This window comes from Adiantum capillus-veneris, chromosome 3, assembly GCF_014529385.1.
Source record: "Adiantum capillus-veneris isolate H3 chromosome 3, ASM1452938v2, whole genome shotgun sequence".
Taxonomy (NCBI): Eukaryota; Viridiplantae; Streptophyta; class Polypodiopsida; order Polypodiales; family Pteridaceae; genus Adiantum; species Adiantum capillus-veneris.
Window position 1 is genome coordinate 100686574 of NC_140933.1, and position 24665 is coordinate 100711238.

Sequence of the window (24665 nt, forward strand, 5' to 3'; positions counted from 1 at the left end):
GTGTAACTTACTAGCTCTCCAAGTTTGAAAATAGCATCCCTAACTTTGTTGTCCTGACATATACACATACTCACCAGCAGAATGAACTACAATGTAAAGTAGGCGAAAGGAAAGTGAGAGAAAGTCATACACACAAACAATAGATAGAATAGAGAGAGGGACATTACCTAAAGCATCTTGTGCCAATCATGGGACTCCAACCCATATAATTGAATGCTTCCACCTTTCTTCGCTTTTGTGAAATCTTCCTATAGAGACCTCATGTATCCTGTTGGTGTGCGAATAGATGCAATGGTACCCTTCACTTTGTCTAATTCTTCTTTGTCTAGCATCCATGGCGCTTTAGGAAGCACAACTTCCCATTGGGGGCACGGTGTGGAGTAGCAGAGGTGGAGAGACATTTCAAGACCCTCAAATCCTCCCTCACACCCAATGAGTCCTTCTTGCCAATAATGTGGTCCCACAGGGTTTGAGCTACATTCTTGAATATGTGCATGGGATCCAAGAGGTGTTGTGTTTTAAAGTCCTTCCAATATGGAAGCCTTAAAAGTATTGAATACCTTGACATGCATTTTGGTGGAGTACTCGGAGCTAAATTGTTGTTGTAGTGCTCTTCCCAAATGGTTGCTCAATTTGTCATCATGAGCTTTAGAGGCGTCTTTCCATTTGCTCAATTTGCTATCATGAGCTTTAGAGGCGTCTTCCCATTTGTTGGAGCCTTGTGCTCTCTATGACCTTGGGGTAAGAAACGATGGTTGTTTGGATAGATTACCTTGGGCAAGGAATCCAGACTCTCTGTCACCAATGATGGCCCACAAGTAGGACATGCATTGTGACCCGATTTGGACAACCCTGCATAAATATCATATTGTTAGAGAGAAGCTTCAAACAAAAGGGAGAGAGAATAGAGAGAGAAGGAGAAGGGAGATATCAAAAATCTCTCCAAGCCTAGGATAGTCGTGCATAGTCCACATAAGAATTCCCCTCACATTGGCTTCTCTCCCCCCCTTTACAAGTGAGACATCTATAGCAGGAATGCCTCTCCATAACTCCTCCAACTCCTCGATGAGGGGCTCGAGGTAGACGTCAATATTCGGCACTTTGTAGTTCCCTGGCACAAGCAAAGAAAGAAGTATATTGCCCTTCTTGGTTGTCTCCCATGGTGGAATATTGTAGTTGACAGTCACCACATGCCAAGTGCTCCATGGAGTAGACTTAGTGCCGAAGGGGTTGACACCATCACTTGCTAATCCAAGCCTCAAGTGTCGAGGCTCCAACCCAAAATCTAGCCATTTAGTTCCAAAGTTCCTCCATGTAGGTGAATCGGCAAGGACACGCATCATTCCGTCATTTGACTGGTGGTTGGTGTGCCGCACAAGAAACTCCACAGTAGACCTGCTTTTAAACATGTGTTGAATGCGAGGGATTAATGGAAAATGTCTCAATAACTTGCGGGGTAGGTGCACCCCGCTCACTCCGATTTTGTATCGTGCTTACCCACGCATGGGACATGAGGTAGCATGTGCATGCTCATTGCGGTATAGCATGCAATCGTTGATGCATGCTGGATGCGCTCATACTCCATGCCAAGTGTAGCGACATACGATCTAGCTCGTCAACAATCTAGAGGCATGTGGTGATTTTTTAACAACATTTTTCCCATCAAACTACAACGAATTAATACAATTTCAAGGAGGAACCATGAAGCGAAAGAGATGTATAAAGAGCCATATTTTAAACTTACCCTGAAGGAGTGCATTGGCACTTGCTTTGTTCCAACCAAATTTCACTTGCAAGTTGAGGACTTCCAATGATGCCCGGAGGACCGAGTACTGTGCACCGTCGTAAAGAGGTGTTCGGGCACTCACCAACAAACTGTCCTTTATTGCTGCTACCCGTCGAGTGCATGGCTGGAAATCCTCCTCGTACACATTGCATTCATGAGCCAGTAACTCATCACACATGTTGACCATGTGCTCATCCTCTACCTCAAAGTGTGACTGAGATGCCAGAGGAGGAGCTATCGAAGTAGAGCTAGTGGGAGGATCACCATGCGGTGCACCCAATTCGTCCAATAGCTCTTGTCTTTGTCGTTCGTCCTTGCGTGCCAACACACCACCATCAAACACAGACCAATGGGACACCTCCTCAAGCAAAGGGTGAGTGGCTCTCTCATCTCTCTGAGCGCTTTTCCGAGGATGCCAAAGCCTTTCATTCTCCACGTGCTCCAATGAAATGCGCCTCAAGCAAGGAATTACCCTTTTGCACTTGGCGCAAGGAAAAGGAAATTTATCCTTGAGTCACCTATCGCGTTTAGGGCCGTTCGGGGGGCCACGATCATCCCAATCGACGTCCCGCACACGTGCAAAATAGAGAGGATGTTTAATTCAAAAAAATTATATTAGTCATATGTGTCCTAGAAAATAAACAATTAATTACAGGAATAGTGTCCGTTGCATATTTCAATAAAAAAAGAGAAATGACTAAAAATTCAAAGAGAATAAAGTGCAATGAGTGCTACAATTTTTCTAAAATAAAGTGCAGTTGGTACTTTCACTAAATGGTTTAAATTTTTTATTACAAATATTTAGGGTAAGATTAAAAATGCACTTAAAAAACATCTAAAAGTCCTACAAAAATAAGTACTCATAAAAAAAATTCAGAAGGCTAAAAATGACATTAAAGATATCTAAGGATAGAGGGGGGTGGTTTGTACCCCCCCTCCTCTCCTACCTCAGATATGTTTGTATCCGTTTGAAACGATGTTACACGGTAATAGTCGCGGTAATAAGGCGCCTAAAAAAAGAAGAAGGGCAGAGTATGCCGTGTTTTTATGGCATACTGTGTCCTCTTCTTCTCCGCCATCGCACCTGCACCAAGCCCCCTCCTCCCTACTCCACCTCCCACACCCTCTACCTCTCTCTCTCTCTCTCTCTCTCTCTCTCTCTCTCTCTCGTCCATCTCTCTCCACCTTCTCCTCACACACACACACACACACACACACACACACATTTTGGTTCGTTTGCGATGGAGTCTTTCAAGGGGGTTTACCTTGATTGTCATAGGACGCTCAACCTGACGATCAACCATATCTACAACTAAAGGTAATCACAAAACATCCCCCCTCTTCTTTTCCTATTGTATTCTACTCCACACACACACACACACACACACACACACACACACACACACACACACACACACACACACACACACACACACACTTACATGCATAAAGATAGAAACAATAGGAGAAAGAGAAGTGCACATAACTCATTTCATTTGATGGATTGATGCAATAGGGATTATTGTTAATGATTTTTTGACATAGGTTGCTTAGTGAAGTAGATGCAATCTTCTCGCATGTCGTTGTAAACTTGTTTGCTTTGTTGGAAGTAAGAGGTAGATTTGTTAGGAAATGGATTGTGAGAGAAATAGATAAATAAATAGGTTGAAGTAAATAAAAATAGGTTAAGAGAGAGAAATACAGAGGGGAGGGAGAGAAATAGAAGTAAATAAGAGAGAGAGAGAGAGAGAGAGAGAGAGAGAGAGAGAGAGAGAGAGAGAGAGAGAGAGATGGAGATAAAGAAATAGGAATGGAGAGAAAGAGAGAGATAGAAGGAAAGCGAGAGCGAGAGAGAGAGAGAGAGAGAGAGAGAGAGAGAGAGAGAGAGAGAGAGAGAGAGAGAGAGAGAGGCATGCTCATGTTAGCTTACAAGGAGATAAAGAGCAAATGGTTGTAGGCGAAGCAACCATTTTGTGGTGTGCGCAATGCGAGTATACTTTCGCTTCTGCTTAGTGCTTTGAAAAAGACCTGCTTTACGTGAAAACGACAGACTTCAGAAATTACTTTCTACTCTCTTCTCCTTACCTTCTCTCTCTCTCTCTCTCTCTCTCTCTCTCTCTCTTCCTATATCCCTCTCTTTCTCCCCACAAACGTGGCATTACGTTGGACTTCTTTCAACATTACCGTACCTCAAAATGGAGGCAGGCATGCAACTTGCACATTAATACCTCGAACAAGGAGCTACTTTGAAGAGATGCTACGCAAGAAGCACAATAGAGAAGCTCTTCTTCAAAGCACTCTAGAGAACCAGGAGCACTCTTGCACTGATTTTTTTTTTTAATAGCAAAACTGAGTGGATTATATTGAGCGGCCCAAAAAATTACAAGGCTTTGTCATGCTCATGTTAAGCCATGACAACATCCAGGGATCATAATTACAACGGCTATCAGGGCAGCCATCCCTACCCCCCCGCCTACACATCCTTGATACACAAGGTCCATACTCTTGTCATTCTGAGATCTTTTGTTTTATCGATGGCCAAGATTTGCCAACAAGTAGTCCTAGACCAACAAGGCACAAGTAGTCCTAGACCAACTCTCCGAGTGATGTTTGTGATCGAGTGCCCATATTAGCACTTTGCGTTCTTGTATAATTTTTGTGAAGCTTGCCACCTCAAATCCTCCTTCAAAAACACGGCGGTTCCTTGTCTACCATACATTATGAAAGAAGAAGTATCTGACGATCTAAGTGCTGACGAGGAGTGCAAGACTACCTGAATTTTTACCTCCAAGGCATAGGTCAGTCTTGAAAAAGCTAATTTTCCATGTTCTCTGGACCCACTTGCATACTTTCCCTACGAGGCCTTTTATAGCTGGGCAGTCCATGAATAGGTGGGCCAGATCTTCACTAGCTAACCTGCACCCCAAGCATCGATCTGACCCAATCCCTCTCTCCTGAATCTTCACCCTCGTCGATAGAGCACCCCAAATAACCTTCCATAAGAAAACCTTCATGTACTGCGGAACCTTTGGCTTCCATATGTTCTCCATTACATGCTCCCACTTCTCCTCCGGCCATTGCTTTTTCCATAGCTTGTTAAGGGGGACTAGACCAATTCTTCTTTTGCATCATTGTCTGATAAATGCTTTTAGTATGGGGTTTCCACAAGAGACTGCTTCTGAGCCATTTCCAGGCATTCCAGTCCAACTCCGAATCATAGATTGGCATCACTAGATTGTCAAGCTCTTTCATCACTTTGTGAACAAGCAAGACCTCCAAGCTATTAAGTTGTTACTAGGAAACCATAAGGTCAATGGTTTTCCAACTCTTGTTGACATTGTCCCAGAAGTGCTCAAGTCGGTTCAGACCCTTATTATTCAGCTTCCTGGCTGTCTCAATCCAATAGGGACATTAGGAGATTTTGGAGGTCTTTTGGAGGGCCTTTTGGAAGAGAGAGGAAAATAAGCTCCTCCAATGAGAGAAGAGCCTACGTTACATAGAAAAATAGATTGATATTAACAAAAATATAAAAGGTGTCACTCTCCTCATTTAATAATCTAGTGGTCCTTGAAGACGATCACTCTCTTTCATTTAATGCGAGCACCTTTTTCAGAAGGTAGATGCGGTGCATTTAATACAGCTTACGTCATCACTAGAACTCAAAACTATCAAGTGGTGGAATATTTTGAAACTTTTGATACTGTCAATGCGTCCGGAACGCCCAAATATCCTATAAATGAATGTCCAATTGCCTCGCTCCGACATCCAAAGAGGCAAAAAATGTCAAAAACCCCTAAAAGAACATTTTACTAACGGCGCGCGAGGGGGCTTTCCAAAATTTTGGAATGCCTCCTCGCGCACCGTTAGTAAAAAGCCCCTTTTTTCCTCTTTTTAGGGAGCTTTTTGAGAGGAAAATGTCAAAAAATCTCTAAAAAGGGGCTTTCTTGAAAGATAAGTGTCCAAAAACCACTGAAAGGAGCTTTGCACTAACGACACGCAGGGGGGCATTCTAAAATTTTAGAGTGCCTCCTCGCGCGCCTTAAGGGAAAAGCCCATTTTTTGGGGTTTTTTGACATTTTTTGCCTCTCCAGATGTCGGATTGAGACAAGTAGACATTCGTTTTTAGGGTATTTTGGCATTCCGGACGCATTGGTGGTGTCAAAAGCCTCAAAATCTATCACTATTTGACAGTTTGTGACTTTTCAAGTTCTAGTGATGACGTAAGCTACATTGAATGCGCCGCACCTGCCTCCTGAAAAAGACGCTCGCATTAAATAAAAAAGTGACCGTTTTCAAGGATGATTGGGAATATAAATCTACTTTTTAGAGTGTCTGGTTGTCCTTTTGGACGTACTCCCAAGGTGCAAGTGCATTTTAAAAAAAGTTTCTAGAGAGAGAAATACAATTTCTTACAAGGCCCTCCAAATGATCTCCGAAATTTTCTAATGGTTCGTGGCGGATCTACAACTTTGGAGAGCCAAGGGGACCAATGCAGGATGGAGTTCTTGAAGTATCTGGCTTCTTCCCCCCACTTTAAGACTCCTGCTGCTCTATTGCATTTTCTTACCAATTCTCCTAATCTGCCCCCCCAGTCTTAAGGTAGACCACGCCAGGGCTAACAGTTTGTCATGAACCTCCACCTCTCTCCACTTCCCACCCTTCGAGCCAAGTTTAGCTGCTTCTATCATATCTCTGATCATGATAGCCCGAACTTGATCCTGTTTAGCCAAGGAAACAACAAATTTGGTGCAACAAGCTTTTGCATGGGGCCATAGGGTTGAGAATTTCGAGGCCTCCTTGATTCCCGGTCAAGCAACTGATTCCCAACTGGCCCATTGCCATGGCCTAGAAGATTTCGTGTTATTTTTCCATAAAAATATTTTTACTGGTTTTAAGAACTCTTTCCAGTGACACTTAGCCATCTTGAGAAGCGGGCTAGTGAAGGCAATATAAGGAATCATAAAGGCATTCATCACTTTTATCCGACTTGGGAATGGTTGGAGAAGAGCATACTCCCACCTACTCATTTTTGTTTTGATTTTTTCAAGCACCCACTCGAATCTTTGCTTGTGAGTTACATCCACCCCCAAGGGGGCTCCTAGATGTCTAAAGATATTCCCTTTTATGACAATCTCCCTTGACCAGACAGAAGGGTCAAATGAGTCATTTTTCGATAGGGAAATCATCCTTGACTTCTCTATATTACAGCGGGACCCCGAAGCTACCGAGAACATTGGTACAATCTCCAGAGCTTTTCTAATGACCTGGGGACACACTTTTAAGAAGAGGAGAGAATCATCTGCAAAAAAATTTGCCAGGAGTTGGCTATTTCTTGATAAAACAAGGCCTTGCACCTCCCCTTGTTCAGCAATAGCTTCGAGCGTCGTGATTAGAGGATGTGATCCTATGGCGAAAAGTAGGGGGGCCAGAGGGCATCCCTGTTTAAAAGACCTTTTGACCTTAAAAGAGCCCACAATTCTATCATTGAATAGGAGCTCCGACTGGCTTCCAACCCCCATTACACGAACCAGCCGGGACAGAGGTGCGGCCCAAAGCCTAGAGCTTCCATGAAGGCTTCTATATATGTCCATGTTATTCTGTCATAGGCCTTGTCCAGGTCCAATTGCAGCAGAATGCACTCCTACTTTATGACAATCGCATATTCTATGCCCACCATTGCTGCCAAGATGTTATCGTAAATGGACCTTCCTTTTATGAAACCATGTTGATGGGGGGAGATGATCTTGGTTAGTAAGGGGGCTAGCCTGAGGGCCACTGTTTTAGCTACAATTTTGTAGGCCACCGACACCATCATTATAGGGCACCAATGTTTCAGTTTAGAACAGCAGATCTGTTTTGGGATGGGCTTGATAAGCCCTCTCTTCACACTTGTCTCCAACGACCCTTCGACCATGGCTTTATTGGCCAAACTTGTGATTGGGGCCTTGAGATCATCCCAAAATTCTCTATAGAATTCCACCGTCATCCCATCCCAACCAGGGGACTTTTCCTTGCCAAGGACTTGCAATGCTAGTGAACATTCGTCTTCGGAAAATGCCCATTCCAAGTTATTAGCTTCTGAATGGGGAGTTTCCTTCTTGACACTCTGAAGTAAGGTCCCTCTGGCTTCTTCCACCTCTTGGGATTGGGTCTCCGATCATCCAATGATTTGACTGAGATAGCTCAACATCAGACCAGCCATTTCATCCTAGTTATGAACTGCTGTCCCTTCTGGTCTTTCCGGTGCTTGCCTGTGAATGGGATTTGGTAGGAACACTAGCATGTGAGGGGAATTACGAGGAGTTAGAATGACTGAAACATCTCTTGACCACAATTGATCCAAACAAGCCTACCCTTTTGACCAAGATGACTATAGGCGTCTACTGACCTTCTTAGTAAACATGGGTGCCTCTGATGAAGAAGAAGATTTACATGACTACACGGATGACACATATGGTCTCATGGATGATGACTTTGTTTTTCTCGACAATGAGGGGTTTAGCCTTAGGGTTTCCCCCCAATCTATACAATATCCTATTCCCTTGACTCTCTAGGGGGAGTGCAACTAATTAGGTTAGGGTTCCTTATGTTTTTTAATTGTGTTCAATAAGTGTTGGTACCTTTTCCCATTGATGTGCCTCCTAGAGGTATTCTTTGTGTTTCCTAGTATGTAAAGGAACGTGTTGTTGTTGTTAGGATTTGGACCTTCATGGTGTCTTTCTCTTGTTCACACTTCAAATCAAGCACGACCATCAACACAAACAGGTGTTTCTTGTCCATTAGCATTGCCCCTTATCTTTTTGCATCCATGTTTGTTTGCTTTAATTGTGATCGATAGCATAATATCCAACGCATTTTCTGAGTATCAAACATTAAATTCAATGTAATTTTGTCATAGTCGCTTGTCTAGGTTTAAAAATCAAGCAGTCCGACTAAGCTAGTTTGACCAAGCTAGGTGTTAATGATCTTCTCTTAATACCATGGGGAATGCCTTCCTAATAATCAATGGTTACTTAGGTTCTTAATCCGATTTAGGCAGCATTGTGTGAAATGTACTAGGTCTTTCTAGTGGGCTTAGTCCCTATTGACCTTTAGCTTAAGTATTATAAAGGGAGGTTACTAGTGTGATGAGCGTGGGGAGGTGTAATAGTGTTATATGACCCCCCAAAGTTAGAAAAATTAAAATGCTAAAAACGAAAAAAAAAACAAAGTGCCACAATGTAAAATCTTAGCTAGAAGAGAAATCTCAGCTTGATTGGGTACTTCACACTTGCAAACTTGAATTAGACTCAGTATGCCAAAACAATCGATTATCCTGAAAATTATGATTCAAGAAACACCAAAATTGATCTACTTCTTCATCAAAGTGATCTGATTCAAGGCTACATGTTGAAATCTTCCGCACACATAAAAAACACCACTAAGATGGTTTATTCACATTTCTCCCTAGAATAGTATATACAATTACGTAAATGTAGCCATAGTTTAGAGTAGAGATAAAGAGCTGTTAACCCTCACGGCTCACGGACACCCTATCACCTACGAGACGGACGTTGTAACCTACGGTGGACATTGTATTATTTATTTGGTAGAGTCAGGTACCGAGCTTGTCGGTCCAATAGGAAAAGGGTAAGAGTGATCGCCGATGAGAGGCGCACTCTAACTGGGACATTCAAGGGATTAGTTGGCTAAGCATGGGCGCCCAAGTGTGAATGGGGTGAGCTCATATAAAAGCCAACTAAACCTAAAATTCACTCATTCTCTCATTTGTGCAATAGAAGAGTGCTCTTGCTCCATCTCCATCTCCATCTTCTTCTTCTTCACCTCCTTGTGTGTGTGTATGTGTGTGTGTGTGTGTGTGTGTGTGTGTGTGTGTGAGAGAGAGAGAGAGAGAGAGAGAGAGAGAGAGAGAGAGAGAGAGAGAGTGGGCGATTGAGCATTACGAAGGCACGACGGCGGTGAAGCGGTTGAGCGCGACGTAGCGGCGTCTCCTTCTTCTTCGCGGCGAGGAATCCTCCACGACAGGAGCATAGAGCGGTGAGTGACACACCATTGCCCTCTTTTGAGCTTACTAGTTAAGCTAGTTGTGTGCTTGGAGCCGTCTGTGGCTCGCACACAGTGTTAGGCAAGTCCCTTGCTTCGACAGTGCGGCAAGGAGCGCACATTTTTGGCACCGCTGCCGGGGAATCGCCCTGCACTTAGCCCAAGAGGCATTTTGTGCTTCTTCTATGAGTGGTTTGTAGTAGGAAAGGAGAGGAAGAGGAAGAGGAATGAGTTATTTTTCTGCAAGTTGTTAATTTCTGTATTGTCTGCAAGTTCTGTGATTTCTGCATAATCTTGTGTTTTCTGTTTGCACACAGTCTTTGCCCAATTAGTAATCGTTCGCAGTGAATGAGTAAGTAGGTAGACAGTTAGCAATTTCTGTTCGCACACAGTCTGTACACAGTTTTCTGTTAAGGTTTGCCTGCACACAGTCTTTGCACAGTAAGGTAGTGAGAGAGGAAGTAGGTGGACAGTTAGCTCACTGTCAGTAAGGCGCAGTTAGCAGAGTGGTTAACAGATTAGTTCGTAGATTAGTTAGTGGTTAGCAGTACTGTTAGTAAGTAGATAAGGTAGTGAGCTGTGAGCTGTTGAGAGAGAGGTTAGATAGGTGTTGACAGTGTGTGTGGCCAAGAAAGGGTCACCTAAACCGCGCGCGGTCGTCGCCCAAAAAATAAAATAAAATAAAAATAAAATAAAATTTTAAAAAAAATATGTAAAAAATCCGAAAATATTTAAGCGTGAGTGACTGGGGGGCTACACTAAAATTTTGATCGGGATCATTTCCCCAAGCCCAAGCCCAAGCCCAGGCCCAGGCCTCAGTCCTCTGTCTTATGATATATACTAGACTCACTCTTATATATATACCCTACCCCCTCAAGAAGGAATGAGAGCATGTGGGGCAAGTCCTCCACTCTCCTCCCTTCTCTTCCCAGTTGCACCCTTAGACTTTCTAATGTGGGCCTAGTTCCCTACTAGAAATTGACGGTTTTAGGGATTCCGAGGGCATAAAGTGACCAAACGGAGGGTTGTAAAGCACGGCACGTCCTCTGACCGAGACGCTCGTTTTGAGCTATCATAAGTTCTATTCTATAGCTAGGCCAGAAAAAAAAGGACCAAAAAATAAAAAAAAATAAAAATTAAGAAAAGACTTGGGTTGCAAAACACCCAAAAATACTAGGTGAGCAGCCTTCACGGGCACTCACTGACACTTCTAGGGGATCCAAGTCATATGAACCTACGCTCTGAACGAGTGTTAGAGCACGAGCATATTGGTAGTACCTCCATTTACGCGGGCACCCATTATTCCTCCACCCTAGGTTCTGGACCTTCGGCCGGGACTCAAGGTAGCGCGACCCAAGATCCTCATATCGCGTCTAGTGATTCTTCCTCTGACTACGAAGTCATGGAGGGGTATCCTACACCAAACCCTGATAGTTCAAGTCAAGACATGCATGCCATGGGCCCACGGCCCGGGTCCAGCGTGTTTAGCCGCTTAAAAGAGACCCTTAGTAGAGCTACTCGCTCCGAACATGCGGTTAATGAAATAAATGAAGGGAGTGGGGAAGTAAATTCGTCATTCATGCCTAAAATAGACCCTATGCTTCTTGAGAGTGTGCATGTGAATGTTCCATCCATTGCACCTCCTGATCCTTTAGGACTATCCCCCTCTGAGGTTCTACTACCCGATGGTAGGAGTCTTGCCGAAGTACAAGAGATCGAACTCTATATGCAAGCAACAAGGGAGAGGGAAATTGAGAACCTACGAAGGCTAGAACAAAGTTGAGCCCTGAAATCAAAGGCTCCTATGACAACAATCATGCCAGCCGAGCAACCGAGTGCTCCCAAGGTAGCAGTCACGGAGGGGCAAGCGATGGGAAGCAATAATGCTTCCACTTCGAGGGAAACCTCCAGCACGCCAGGCCTAGATGGGATATTCCTAAACAAAAATTGGGAGTATGACCTACAAGCAGAAGCTTTAACTGATCGGTACATAGGACACACCTATCATGTGGGTTGGTTAGATGTTCTACAATCCACATCGGGTGCTACTAGCATAGATGAGCAACAACAGAAAGTCTGTGATGTCCTCCATAGGATTGTCGAGTTAGAAAGACAGAACACAGGGATCAACATGCCTTCAACAGGCCTAATGAGATTCTTGGATACGGGAAAGGCCAACCAACCAACCCTATCACAAATGGAGACTCCCTCAGTGAGCCCCATTGCTCCTCCATATGTTGTTTCGCCAGGAGCCTTAGTACAATCTGAGCCCACAAGTGGTAGTTTTACCTTCCCAGATCTAGCTCATCTTTCTCTTAATGACACTACGGCTACCATGCATATCCCAGTGGTGAGCATGACAAGAAGTACGTCATGGAGTTCATTTCTTAATACTGCGCCGATGCCTAGTAGCACAGTGCCCCCAACTATACCTACATGTATGTATCAATCATGTCCACCTGTCGTACCTCAGCCTCATGTAGCTCCTACACCTCCGATTATTCCAAGAGCTTACAATCCACAATGGCATTATCCAAGCTCTTATACAAGTGGAGCCATGCCATTTAATAATAACATGCCATATCAGGCACCCCCTATGCCTAGGGCCACGCCTGTAAACTTTGGACCACCGTCTGGTACACCACCATACGAAATATGGGACCCAAGAGCCGCGCGTATGCCAAGGCAAAGGCCAACTCCCATCTCACATGTGGTTCCAGGAGCACATACACCCATTATACCTGCTCAAATAGGAGATTTGGCAGCATTTGCTCAAACTATCGGTCGCTCTATTGCGGAAAACATGCGTAGTGCACCTGATAGAGAGCCTAGGAGCAAGGCAGTTCAAGTAGCTAAGCTCACACAGAAATTCAGTGGAGACGGAGATGCTAGAAAGCATATGGAAGTCTTTGAACATGTGTGCGATTCCTTGGAAGAGCACAATGAGCTACATAAGTGTAAGGCTTTGAGTTTGACCCTAAGCGGAAAGGCTAGAGATTGGTATAGAACCTTAAGAGTAGAAGAGAAAACGATGTCAGGGAACTAAGAAAATAGGGCGAGTCCTACGAAGGACCTGAAAGCGCAAAAAAAGATAGATCTAGCCGAACCAAGAGAAGAGCCTAGACCTGTCTACATTGCAAACGACCTGATAGAAGATGAAGAAGAGATTTTGTTAAGCTTACTAAAAGAATACTTTGCTTGGTCTTATAAGGATCTCAAGGGTGTTGATCCAGAAATCTTTCAACATACCATACCTATGAGAGATGATGCAAAACCAAGCAAAAAAAGGCCATATACTTATAATGAACATTTTCCAAAAAAATCAAAGAAGAGATACAAAAGCTAAAGGAAGCCAAATTCATTTATGAAGTGAATGCAAATACCATTAGAGACAACTTTCCTCTTCCAATCACTGAGCATGTTTTAGAACGAGTTGGAGGAAAAGAATTTTACAGCCTTTTTAGATGGTTTTTCGGGATACAATCAACCTTTTGGTTGATCCCAAAGATCAGCATAAAATTGCCTTTGCAACTGAATACCTATTCCCATCAATACTTTGGAACTAAATGAACGACTATGGAAATTACAGAAGGATGCAATGTACGGATGATGAATGATTACATGGAATGGACCTTCGCATCAAAGTACAGTTGAACAATCATAGCACAAATTCATTGGTTGATACAGGAGCTCGAGTAAATATAGTTGGTTATTCCACGTACACATTAGGAGATTTCGGAGGTCTTTTGGAGGGCCTTTTAGAAGAGAGAGGAAAAAGAGCTCCTCCAATGAAAGAAGAGCTTATGTTACGTAGAAAAATAGATTGATATTGAGACAAAAAAAAGGTGTCAGTGGTCCTTGAAAACGGGTGCCTTTTCATTCAACGTGAATGTCTTTTCATGAGGTGGGCGATGCTCATTTAATATGGCTTACGTCATCATTGAAATTTAAAAAAAATCAGAAAACTGTCAATTGGTTTTGGAATTTGAAGCTTTTGACACCGCCAATGCGTTCGGAACGTCCAAAAACTCAAAAAATGCCTACCTACTTGCCTCAATCTGACACACGAAGAGGGAGAAATCGCCAAAAAACCCCTAAAAAGGTGATTTTGGATAATGGCGCACAAGGGACCGTTTGGAGAATTCTAAATGACCCTCTGCGCGCCGTGATCCACTTTTTTTATTTTTTGGCTCACGGAGCGCGGAGGGCCATTTCAAATTTTTCAAATGGCCCGCCGCGCGTCGTGAGGCAAAATTTTCTTTTTAGGGGTATGTTGAAAATTTCTCCCACTCTAGCTGTTAGACTGAGGCAAGTAGATATATGTTTTTTACGTTTTTGGTCATTTTGGACGCATTGGCGGTATCAAAAACTTTAAATTCTAACACCGACTGATAATTTTGTGATTTTTATAATTTCAATGATGACGAAAGCTATATTGAATGAGCGTCGTGTACCTCATGAAAATGACACATGCATTGAATGAAAAAGTGCCCGTTTTCAAGGATTTTTAAAAAGTTAGATTCCCCTTATAGAGTGTTCAATTGTCCTTTTGGACGTACACAATAAGTGCAAGTATATTTTAAGAACATTTTCTAGAGAGAGAAATAGAATGTCTTAGAAGGCCCTCCAAATGACCTCTGAAATCTCCTAATGAGAAAGCAACGAATCAGCCTTTGACATTGGGAATATCGGCTATCAAAGGATGCAACAAGAACCCAACACCGACATTGGGAGTAGTCAACTTAAATGTGATAGTACATGGATGTTCATACCCTCATCAATTTGTATGCTTACTTGATGAACATATGAATGAAAGAATGATTCTTGGAATCTCATGGATGCGGACGTACAAGATAGTACCAGATTGGGATACCAATCAAAGCTATCACCTAAAAGCGGACAACTCATCATTCCAATTGCACCAAGCATAGCGGAATGGAAAAGAGGTTATCAGCAGAAGAAACCAGGAGGCAATCAATCTTCTTCATCCTCTAGACAAGAAAATGCTACAAGTAGCATGCAATGAGTCAAGCATATCTGGGTACCAAAAGCACAACTCAAGGATAAGCCGTTTCAGATTTGGGTGCCCAAAACATCATCTACTGTACCAAAGAAGGCTCCAAAGTTAAAACACAAAGAAGATCATCTTTGAGCAGGGAACCTAACACAAGATGGATTTGGAAGAAAAAGGAGCACTTATCTTCTCCGCAAATTGTACAGCCGTTGAAGCAATGGAGAGTTAAGACTCAAAACACTCAACCACTACAATTCATCAAAGAAAAACCAAGATATGAATGGTGAGTTAAAGCTCAACAACCGTCATCATTGATACTGACAACTGAAATCAGCGTGCCAAAGCATCCTAATGGTACAATAAAGCAAAGAGCACACAAGATACAAGATTAGCTCTTTAGGAAACAACAACCGAAAACCTCCGCCACAGAAACCCTTGAGTTAATTACTCAAGACCCAACTCTTGCACAACATAATGGTTTGAATTGCATTGATATTTAAAGCATGGTAGCGCCAACCAAGGCTATGCATAGACACGATTGTTTAACCCATGCACAGAGTCGTCCCGGAGTACGCCATCTAGGAGGGGTGGAAGGGAACTAAGTAATTAAGGGCAATGTTGAAGAGGCAAGAAAAAGTTGGATATTAACGTTTGATTTTTTGCAAACTTACCAAATAATACCCTTAAAAAATCATCAACAGGGGAAATTTAACTAATAACATCTCCCCAATGAGTGTAAATAGTGTATATACTATCAGAAAAATCATCAAAAAATTATATTTTTTTGTTATTTTCATCATTTTTCTTGATATTGGGACTTAAAAATGGAGAAATTCACCAAAAAAACAATAAAGCAGTGTTTCTCAATGGATTTTCTTAATTATTGATTTTTTACTTTGCTTTTTTAGCACATTTTATTATTTTCTTTGATTTTTTTAATAAACAGGTCAAAAATCAATAATAAATAGCAAATGAGCTAAGATGGAGGAATTGAAGATACGTTGATGATAAAAAAGACAAGGCGGACATGCCCAAAAAAATTCAATCGAATCAACAGATGGAAGTGGGAAGCCTAAATTAGGCCGCCAAGGCCTACTTTTGCAAACTCTTGCAGAATGAGCTAACGGAATCCGATTAAAGAAATTTTTGAGTCTAACATAGATTTCACAGCCTAGTAGGACTACCAGGGGCATTTAGGGCAAAACAGTTTGGGAAGTTCGAGTATAGATATCCAAGGTAGCCCAAAATCACCTCATTTCCACTAGTCACTCTTGGAGGAGAGAACTTTTTGCCTTTTTGCACGCGATTTTCGGAGTCTACATTCGTCCATTTACAACGCCCTCTCACATGAGATATGAGGGGTAAGTTATATCAACAATGAACAATTCTATATGGCCGGGTAGCAAGTCTAGGCTCAAGGAAAAACCCTAGAAATCGAGTTGTGCACGAAGTCCTACAACACAAAATTCACCATAGCGGCCAGTAGCTCAACCGAATTGGACGCGACTAGAACTGTAGCATGCCCCGATATAATAGAACACTTTCATATCTCCAAATGACCATTTGGCAGGGGTCGAGAAGGTAACAAGTAAATAATCTAGGTTTTTGCTATATGCCAGAATTGGATTCTGAATCCACAAGCAGCTTATAGACTGGGTCTATACACAATGTACCTAAAAGGTTTCATGGAAACAGTCAAGGAAAGCTCTCGAACAGCAGAAAACAGCTCGAAGGCTACAAAGCATTAAATTTGACATATGAAGTCGAACTGACTCCGAATTGGCCAGAATTAGATGAGTAGCACCATGACTATGTAGCAGGCAAGTCCATAGCTTCAAAAGTGACTAACCAACTCTACATGACAAGTAGTCACAAAAATTGGTGATTTCAAAGTTGACAAGAGTGTAACAAAGTGATGTAGACACGACCGTACTTTACCAAGTTCATTGTAGGACTTGTTTCAGATGTATTAAAGATGTTTAGGTCCTCCCCAAGGGATTCACTCTATTTACATAATGGGATTCCACCTACGAGCAGACAACTTTGATAAAACCCCTATATACGACTCATATTAGGGAATATGACCCCCCTTTCTACGCTTATACAATAATCAATGTAGAAAACTATCATACCCCTATCTTAAATATAAAACATAGGTCTCACATGATCTAACTGAGTAAAACTATTGAAAGAGTGTGTAGCATAGTGATTGGCAATGTACAAAGGAGCCACTTCTGTTGATAACTAGATATACTATCAATGTGTCTTAGTTTGACTTTCAAACTATGTGCCCGTTCATAGTCTGCACTCTAGCTACTCATCCATTACTCAAAAAACATGGTTATAAAGTTGTGTTAGGCTTTTTGTGTAAATTTGCATCGATACACGCACTTTATCGCTTTCATCCCTCAACAAATGAACTATAATCACAAAAGCAATTGATACAAAGCAGTTTTAGTTCTTGCTTTTGGGAAGCCATGACTTTGAAACACAAAAACTTCCTTTCATTTTCCCCTTCCCCCCCATAAATATGATACCCCCTCCCTTATTTTTAAGCTTGGAAGAGAAATTATTGGGGGCCTTCCCCTAACTTATACGCTAATGTAACTTGTAGAAAAACCCCCCTCCCGTGCACTTACATGGTGCAGTAAGTTTTCCATGGTGAATCCCCCGGGAGGTCATCAAATTATCAATTCTTGCAAAAAACGTGACTGCTCTACATAATCGCGGTCATTTACTTTTGTGCTTGATTGGCTTGGAATTGATCTCTTCACTTCACCTATTACTTGTACACATTTATTACATGCCACATGTCAAGTATGAGCCAAAATGATCAAGAAAAACTCTGAATTTGTCAAAAAACGCACCAAAGTCTTTTCAATCCAATTTTTGAGTTAACTGTCACATTTTTTATCCAAATCACCCCATATCTTACACATAGACTATACATCATGCATAGAACCAAGTTGCAATTAAAAAAATGTACAAATTGATGAAAAAGTTAATAAACGTGATTATTTACTTTTTTGCCAAAATGGGTGCAATTTGCAACTTTGACCTTATGGGACCAAAGAACATGATGTCCCAAGCCCACATAACAGGTTTGAGCAAGTTTGGACATCAAAAACTCAAAATCTCTTTATATCTACTGTTTTGGAGTCTAAAAGCCTAAATCTGGCACCATTTCCACCCAGTGCACTCAAATGAACCCACACTCACTCAAAGTACCTAAATGCCACATGTTTCAAACCTATGATAACAAAAATGCAAAAAGTTGAAAAATTCCCCAACTGCTGTAAATGATCACAATTATTTACTTTTGTTATAATTTTTGCATGAACTGCATGATTTTGATATCTACATGTTTTTATACATCTATGCATGCTCCAAAATTGATTTGAAGCAAAATGGACATCATTTGCTAGCAATCCAGACTCACAGGATTCCAGAGCGGAATTTGTAGAATTTTGAACTTTGACATTATATCCACTTAACAGGAGCAATGCAAGCGGTTGAGAAGGCAAAGAAAAGGGTATCCCAGAAAGATAAGGTGTAGGAGTTGCCACCATACCAGTTAAATCCAAGCTCAGTGAAGACAACAAAGGAAATCTATCTGTCTAAAGAACAACTCGAAGAAAAAAACACAACGATTTTCACTGGCAGATTCAAGAGCGAAGAAGGACACCAGGAAGAATTGCGATGTAGCGGCAAAACCAAACACCAAGGAAGCCAACAGAAGGATGGGGCTTCGAGATTTCTATGACCAGGAACCACGTGGAGTGGATTTTCAGAAATCATATGAATTGCTATCTAGGATTAAAAAAGATGGATCGGCACAAATCACGGATCAACAGGGGCAAAAGGTTGAAGTGGTGATCACTAAAAAGAAATAGTGGTCGAGGCACTTAAGCTGCCAATAGAAGGTATGACTATGCGGACAAGAGATAGAAAGACAGCAAGTACTTTTACCAAAGATACTGCTGCTGCCATGTTTTTTGATCTCATCCAAAGGCAAGCATAGGAACCAGCTTTTCTCTACCATCAACATTTCCACTTCCTCTCAAAGAGACCGCCACGATACACAACTTTAAACCATGCGGTTGCAACTACTTTCACTCAAGTATTGAAGTCCACAACCAGGTAAGCAATAAATCACGAGCAATATGTGCTTACAACACTGAAGGACACAAAGAAAGAGGGAAAGATCACATATTTGGGCGCTCCAGAAGTGCTAACAAGAATAGCATATCATGCTATTGGAATGGCCCAGCAATTTGCCGCCAGGCCTAGATCTGAACATGTGGATCATTTCAGCTCAACCTTCTCCGTGGACCACTAGATGAACAAAGAGAGTATACAAATCAAATGAGGAATCTGAAGAAAGTTCCTATGAAGCCCATAGCAATGAAAGCTGTGACAACAAAGAAACCAGGGCAAGGAGAGAAGAAATGCAAAAGAAAGCAATGGCAGCTCACCAAGAGGAGCCATAGCAAAGAAGGTTAAAATTGAAAGAGAAAAGGAAACATACAAAAGGAGTCGCCAAAAAGCTGCAGGTGAAGACCCCAAAAAATGGATTCCAAGGGAGGTTAATGGACCAAGAACCAAGAACCCTGCAAGGAAGGTTCCAGAGGATCCCAAAGATTTGCTTGAGCAGATGTATGTGAAAGTTGAAGCTTTAAAGCTGAAGGAAGCTCTAGAAGCTCTAAGAAAAGCAACAGAAGAGGCGACTGAGCAGCAGAGACAAGTGGAAACTACTAAACAAAGTGAGTCACATCATGACCATGAAGAGATGTCTCCACGATCCTCTTCACCAACTACGGAACAAGAAGATCAACCCCTGCAGAGTCCAAGCCATTCACCAACGGATAAATCTAAGGAAGATGATGCAACAAAGGAAAAAGAGCCTAAACGACAAGAAGAAGCATATTTTGAACAACCCAAGGAAGGCAAAACACCTGCAAAACAGGACCTTCCTCTACAAAGCCTCAAGAACCAGAAGCAACTGAGGCATCCACAAAGCCTCAAGGAGGAGAAGTAGAACCACCTCCACAGTCAGAAGCCACTGCACCATCAAAAGAGCCAGAAACCGACACAACCCAAACTTCTAAAAATCCCCGGTAGAACCTAAAGACTGTGAAACCAATGACGAAGTCATCATGTAGGTAAATGGGTATGCAAGGCAAATGCAGTTGATGATAGACAAGATGAGAACAACAACACTTAGCCAAAGTGCCAAGGCTAAAGAGCTGGAACTAGTCATTGATGCTCTACAAGGAGAGCTAGATGACCAAATGAACATCATTGCAGATCTTCAAAGACAGATTAAAGAGCTAAAAAATGAAGCAGCAATACACCAAATTGCAAATGTGAAACAGAAGAACGAGATGGAAGAGTTGGGAGAGCTCCTGAAAAAGTTATCCGATGCATGCAAAAGCAAAGATCAACAACTGACAGAAGTAACCAATGAACTTTTAACCACACTCTATCAGTACAAAAGATCCAAGTGCAGCTTGATGTAGCTAATGCTTCTTTATAGTACTCCGAGTAGTCGATCAATGATCAAGTGGCATTTCTAAGATAGATAAGAGAAAACCCATCTATAGCCTCAATCAAGGGAACAGATGACACAAGACTTTAGAAAAGAGAAACAAGGACCTTGAACTTGAGTTGAAGCTGGAACAAACGAAAAGACAAGACCTTGCATTGATGCAAGTCCAAAGAGAAGAGCAATTTCTCAAAGGAATAGAGGAATTGAAGAGAGTCAATCAGCTGGTAAGAGAGGGACAAACAGAAACTTAGGATGAGGCACGAACCTTTGAACAGTCAACCATCGACATACCATCCATTTCTTTTGCTGATATGGAAACACAGCCGTCAGAAGGCCTAGCAAGAGAGTCAAAATTTCAAGTACAAATCACTGAAGATGAGCAAGTGTCAATGGTCCAACTTTCTAAAGCTGAGGAGGATGCACTAAAAGAGCAGATTGTCCAAGAAGCAGATGCTGAATGGAAAGTAGCAATGGATTGGGAGTTGAGAGTTCTCCACTCAGTAAATGTAACTCAGCTCACTCCAAACCAAATCAATGCTCAACGGCATCAACAATCACTGCCCTACCCATTGATAAAAGTGGAGCTACTGGGTAAAGGAAAGACATAACAAGGATATGCAAGTAGAAGCCTTAGAGGATATCCACCCAAAATGGAGAAAAATTTGGTTGAACAAGAACTCCAGATACCTAATTCTTTTCACTAGAGCACCTGCAGCCCTATAAAAGGAGCCTACATTCTACCTAGTACCAAGGGTAAGGACATGTCAGGCACACGATGCACTGAAGAAGAAGAGACCAACATGGCTAAATTACCCATGAGTACCAGCTCCAGAGCAGGGACTAGCAACAGAAGAATACATGGTGAAAACCCTAATGGGCACCATGACCTTCTTCAAGAGCCTCCCTGACTTCTCATGTGCAATGCTTTATAAGATCTGTAGAATGCTGCTCACCTGCATTCAAACTTTTCACGAGCCTGAGCAAGCAGGAGCACCATGGACGTCTTTCTTCGAAGGCAACAAAGGTCTATGCTATGATTTAAGTGGACAGTCTTCAGAAGAAGTCCTCTACGGCTTCTACACCCGATGTATATTGTTACCATATATATGTGGTAGTGATGTGTGTGAACACACTAGGACCGCCGGGGCATTTTTTCCCTCTTTAGGAGGTTTTTTCCCCCGTACATTGTATATACGCCCATCACTCTAGGGCTATCTATTTTTCCATTGCACACTAAGTAACACACTCTATATTGTGTGCCTTGAGCTTCCTTCATCTTCTCCAAGCTGTGTGTGTTTCTCTGCAACCCTAATTCCAACAATTGGTATCAGAGCAGGTCACGTCCTCTCGGGCTTAGTCGCCAGCTGCTCTAGCACACGCCTGCTCACTTTCTCCGATTTCAGTGAGCTTTGGTGAGCGTTCGCAGGTCAACAAAAATTTTGGGCAAGCTCAAAGAGCTTGGTCTGCTCAGAATTTTGATTTGGGCTCATTTCGGCCGCCGTTGCCACTACAGGCAGTACTGCACAGGCTATTTCATCATTTTGTGTAGAATTTCTGTCAGTGCCGTTTTCAGCATAACAGGTGCCTTATAGTCTTCTACGGTTTGTGCTATATAGCACAGGTTGTTCCCGCTCCGTTTCTCCTATTTTCGGGCAGTTTTCACATCAGGTGCACCATTTACCATGGCTGACAACAACAACACAGATGTGTTCAAGATGTTTGCTGCTGAGGACAGGTTGGATGGGGACAACTACCCTATGTGGGCTTATATGATGCAACATGTTCTTGTGTCAAAGGGTGTCTGGAACATTGTGCAAGGCATTGATGTACGTCCTGGTTCTGAGGATGTAGGCAATGTTGAGGATGTTGCAGGTCTTGCTGCAAGGATTGCAGCTGTTAGAGTTGTTTTGCCTACAGCAGAACAAGCTCTTTGGGATGTTAAGGATGCGCAGGCTCATGCATTGATTGCGTTTTCTGTGAAGCGCACCATTGTTCCTCAGATCCGTTCAGCAAAATCTGCAAAACAGGCTTGGGATATTTTAGCAGGTCTTTATGCAAGCCGCAATGAGGCTAAAATTGCTTTGCTGCGTAAAGAGCTGGAGTCGAAGATTATGCATGAGGAAGATGATATGGACACTTTCCTTGCTAGTGTCAAGGATATCAATGAGCAGCTTATTTCTGTAGGTGAAGTCATTTCAGATAGTTCCCTTGTGCAGACTGTTCTTGATGCCTTACCAGATTCCTACCAGACTTTTGCTAGTACTTGGAGACTGATGACCCAAGGAAATCTAGAAGTTGTCAAGTTTGATGCATTATGCACATTGCTGTTGCAAGAGTCACTGCCCAGAAAAAACAGGATTAGACAGCGTGCAGTTGAACAGGCTTTTATTGCTTCTCAAAGAAAGGGTGGTAACAGCAATGCAGCCACTTCTTATGGTTCTGCTGCGAGTGGCAAAAATTATGTTCCTAATGCTTCTGCTGGCAGTACTTTGTCTGGCAATTCTGGTGATAAGGGCAAAAAGAAGATGCGTTGCCATTATTGTAAGCCAATGATCACTTGATCAAGTCGTGTCCTAAGTTGAAGGCCAAAGAGGCTAAGAAGAAAGAGGGTGGTTCCAATGCAAATGCTGGTTCCACTACAAATGCAGCCATTGTTGAGTCTTCTGTGAAAGGAGACTGTGTTGTTGATGTTGATGTAGAATGGGCTTTTAGCGCAGAGTGCACTTACAATCCTGCTGTCCATGATGCATGCTTGTCATTTGCTGCAGATTCATATGTGTGGTATTTCGACAGTGGTGCTACAAAGCACATTACCTCACATCGTGAATTGTTTACCTCTCTCGAGTCTGTCCCTCATGGGAATTCAGTCACTTGTGCCAACAATGCCTCTTGTCCAGTTCAGGGAGTTGAAAAGATTGTGCTCATTGCTGCTAATGGCAATTCCTTCACACTTGTTGATGCACTTTATGTACCTGGGATCAAGAAGAATCTCTTGTCTGTATCCGCACTTGCTAGACTTGGACTTGTAGTCAAATTCGTGGATGACAGATGTACAGTTCATGATCTCAGTTTTGGTGATGAAATTGTTGCATCTCCCCTTTTGTGCCGTGGGCTGTATAAGCTCACTTTGTATGACAAGTGTGGAAAAAACTTTGCAAATGCTGTTGCAGATTCAAGGGCTATTTCAGATGCAAAACTTTGGCATGCACGTTTTGGTCATCTGAAATTTTGCCAGTTTGCTGCGTTTGCAAAAATCTGATATGGTTGCTTCTTTGCCACCTCTTGAAGCACCTGTCAAACATGTTTGTGAAGGCTGTATTTTCGGTAAGATGCAGCGTTCTAAATTTCCAAAGGATGGTTCAGTTCGGGCCACATGCAGGTTGCAGCTTGTGCATAGTGATGTTTGTGGGCCCATGCAAACTCCGTCCTTGGGCAATTACCTGTACTTTGTGACTTTCATTGATGATTACTCTAGGCATGCATGGGTATTTCCGCTTAAAAGCGAAGTCCGAAGTTTTTATGTGCTTCAAACAATTACTGGCTATGGCTGAAAATGTCTCGAAATGTACTATGGGCACCCTCCGTTCCGATCTAGGGGGGGAGTATATGTCTCATGAATTTAATGCATTTCTGGCTAGTCGTGGGATAAAACACCAATGTACAGTGCCTTATACACCTCAGCAAAATGGTGTTGCTGAGAGGAAAAATAGGTCACTGACGGAAATGGCACGATGTATGGTCAAAAGTCAAGCTTTACCGCATTCTTTTTGGCTTGAGGCCATCATGTGTGCCACTTATGTACTTAACAGGTGTCCTACGAAAGCTTTGCAGTCTATTACTCCATATGAAGCATGGCATGATAGAAAACCTTCTATTGAGCACATGCGTGTTTTTGGCTGTTTGGCATATGCTTTGGTGCCACAAGTGCAGCGCAAAAAATTGGATGATAAGGCTGTCAAATGTATTTTTGTTGGTTATAGTGCTGAAAGCAAAGGTTACAGGTTGTATCATCCGCAAACAAAATGTATTCTGGTTTCTCGGGATGTAGTGTTTGTGGAAGATTCTATTCAGCCCTTGCTGTCATGTACTAGAGACAGTAATGTAAGCTCACAGGACATTTATGACACTTTGTTGCCTCTTTTCAGTGGTGGAAATACGAATGTAAGTTCCAATGAGGCAAATGTACAGCCTATGGGGGTTTCTGAAAATGTTTTAGATCAGCCTATTACTCATGCAGATGTACATGATGTACTTGATGAGGAAAGGGCTGAAAA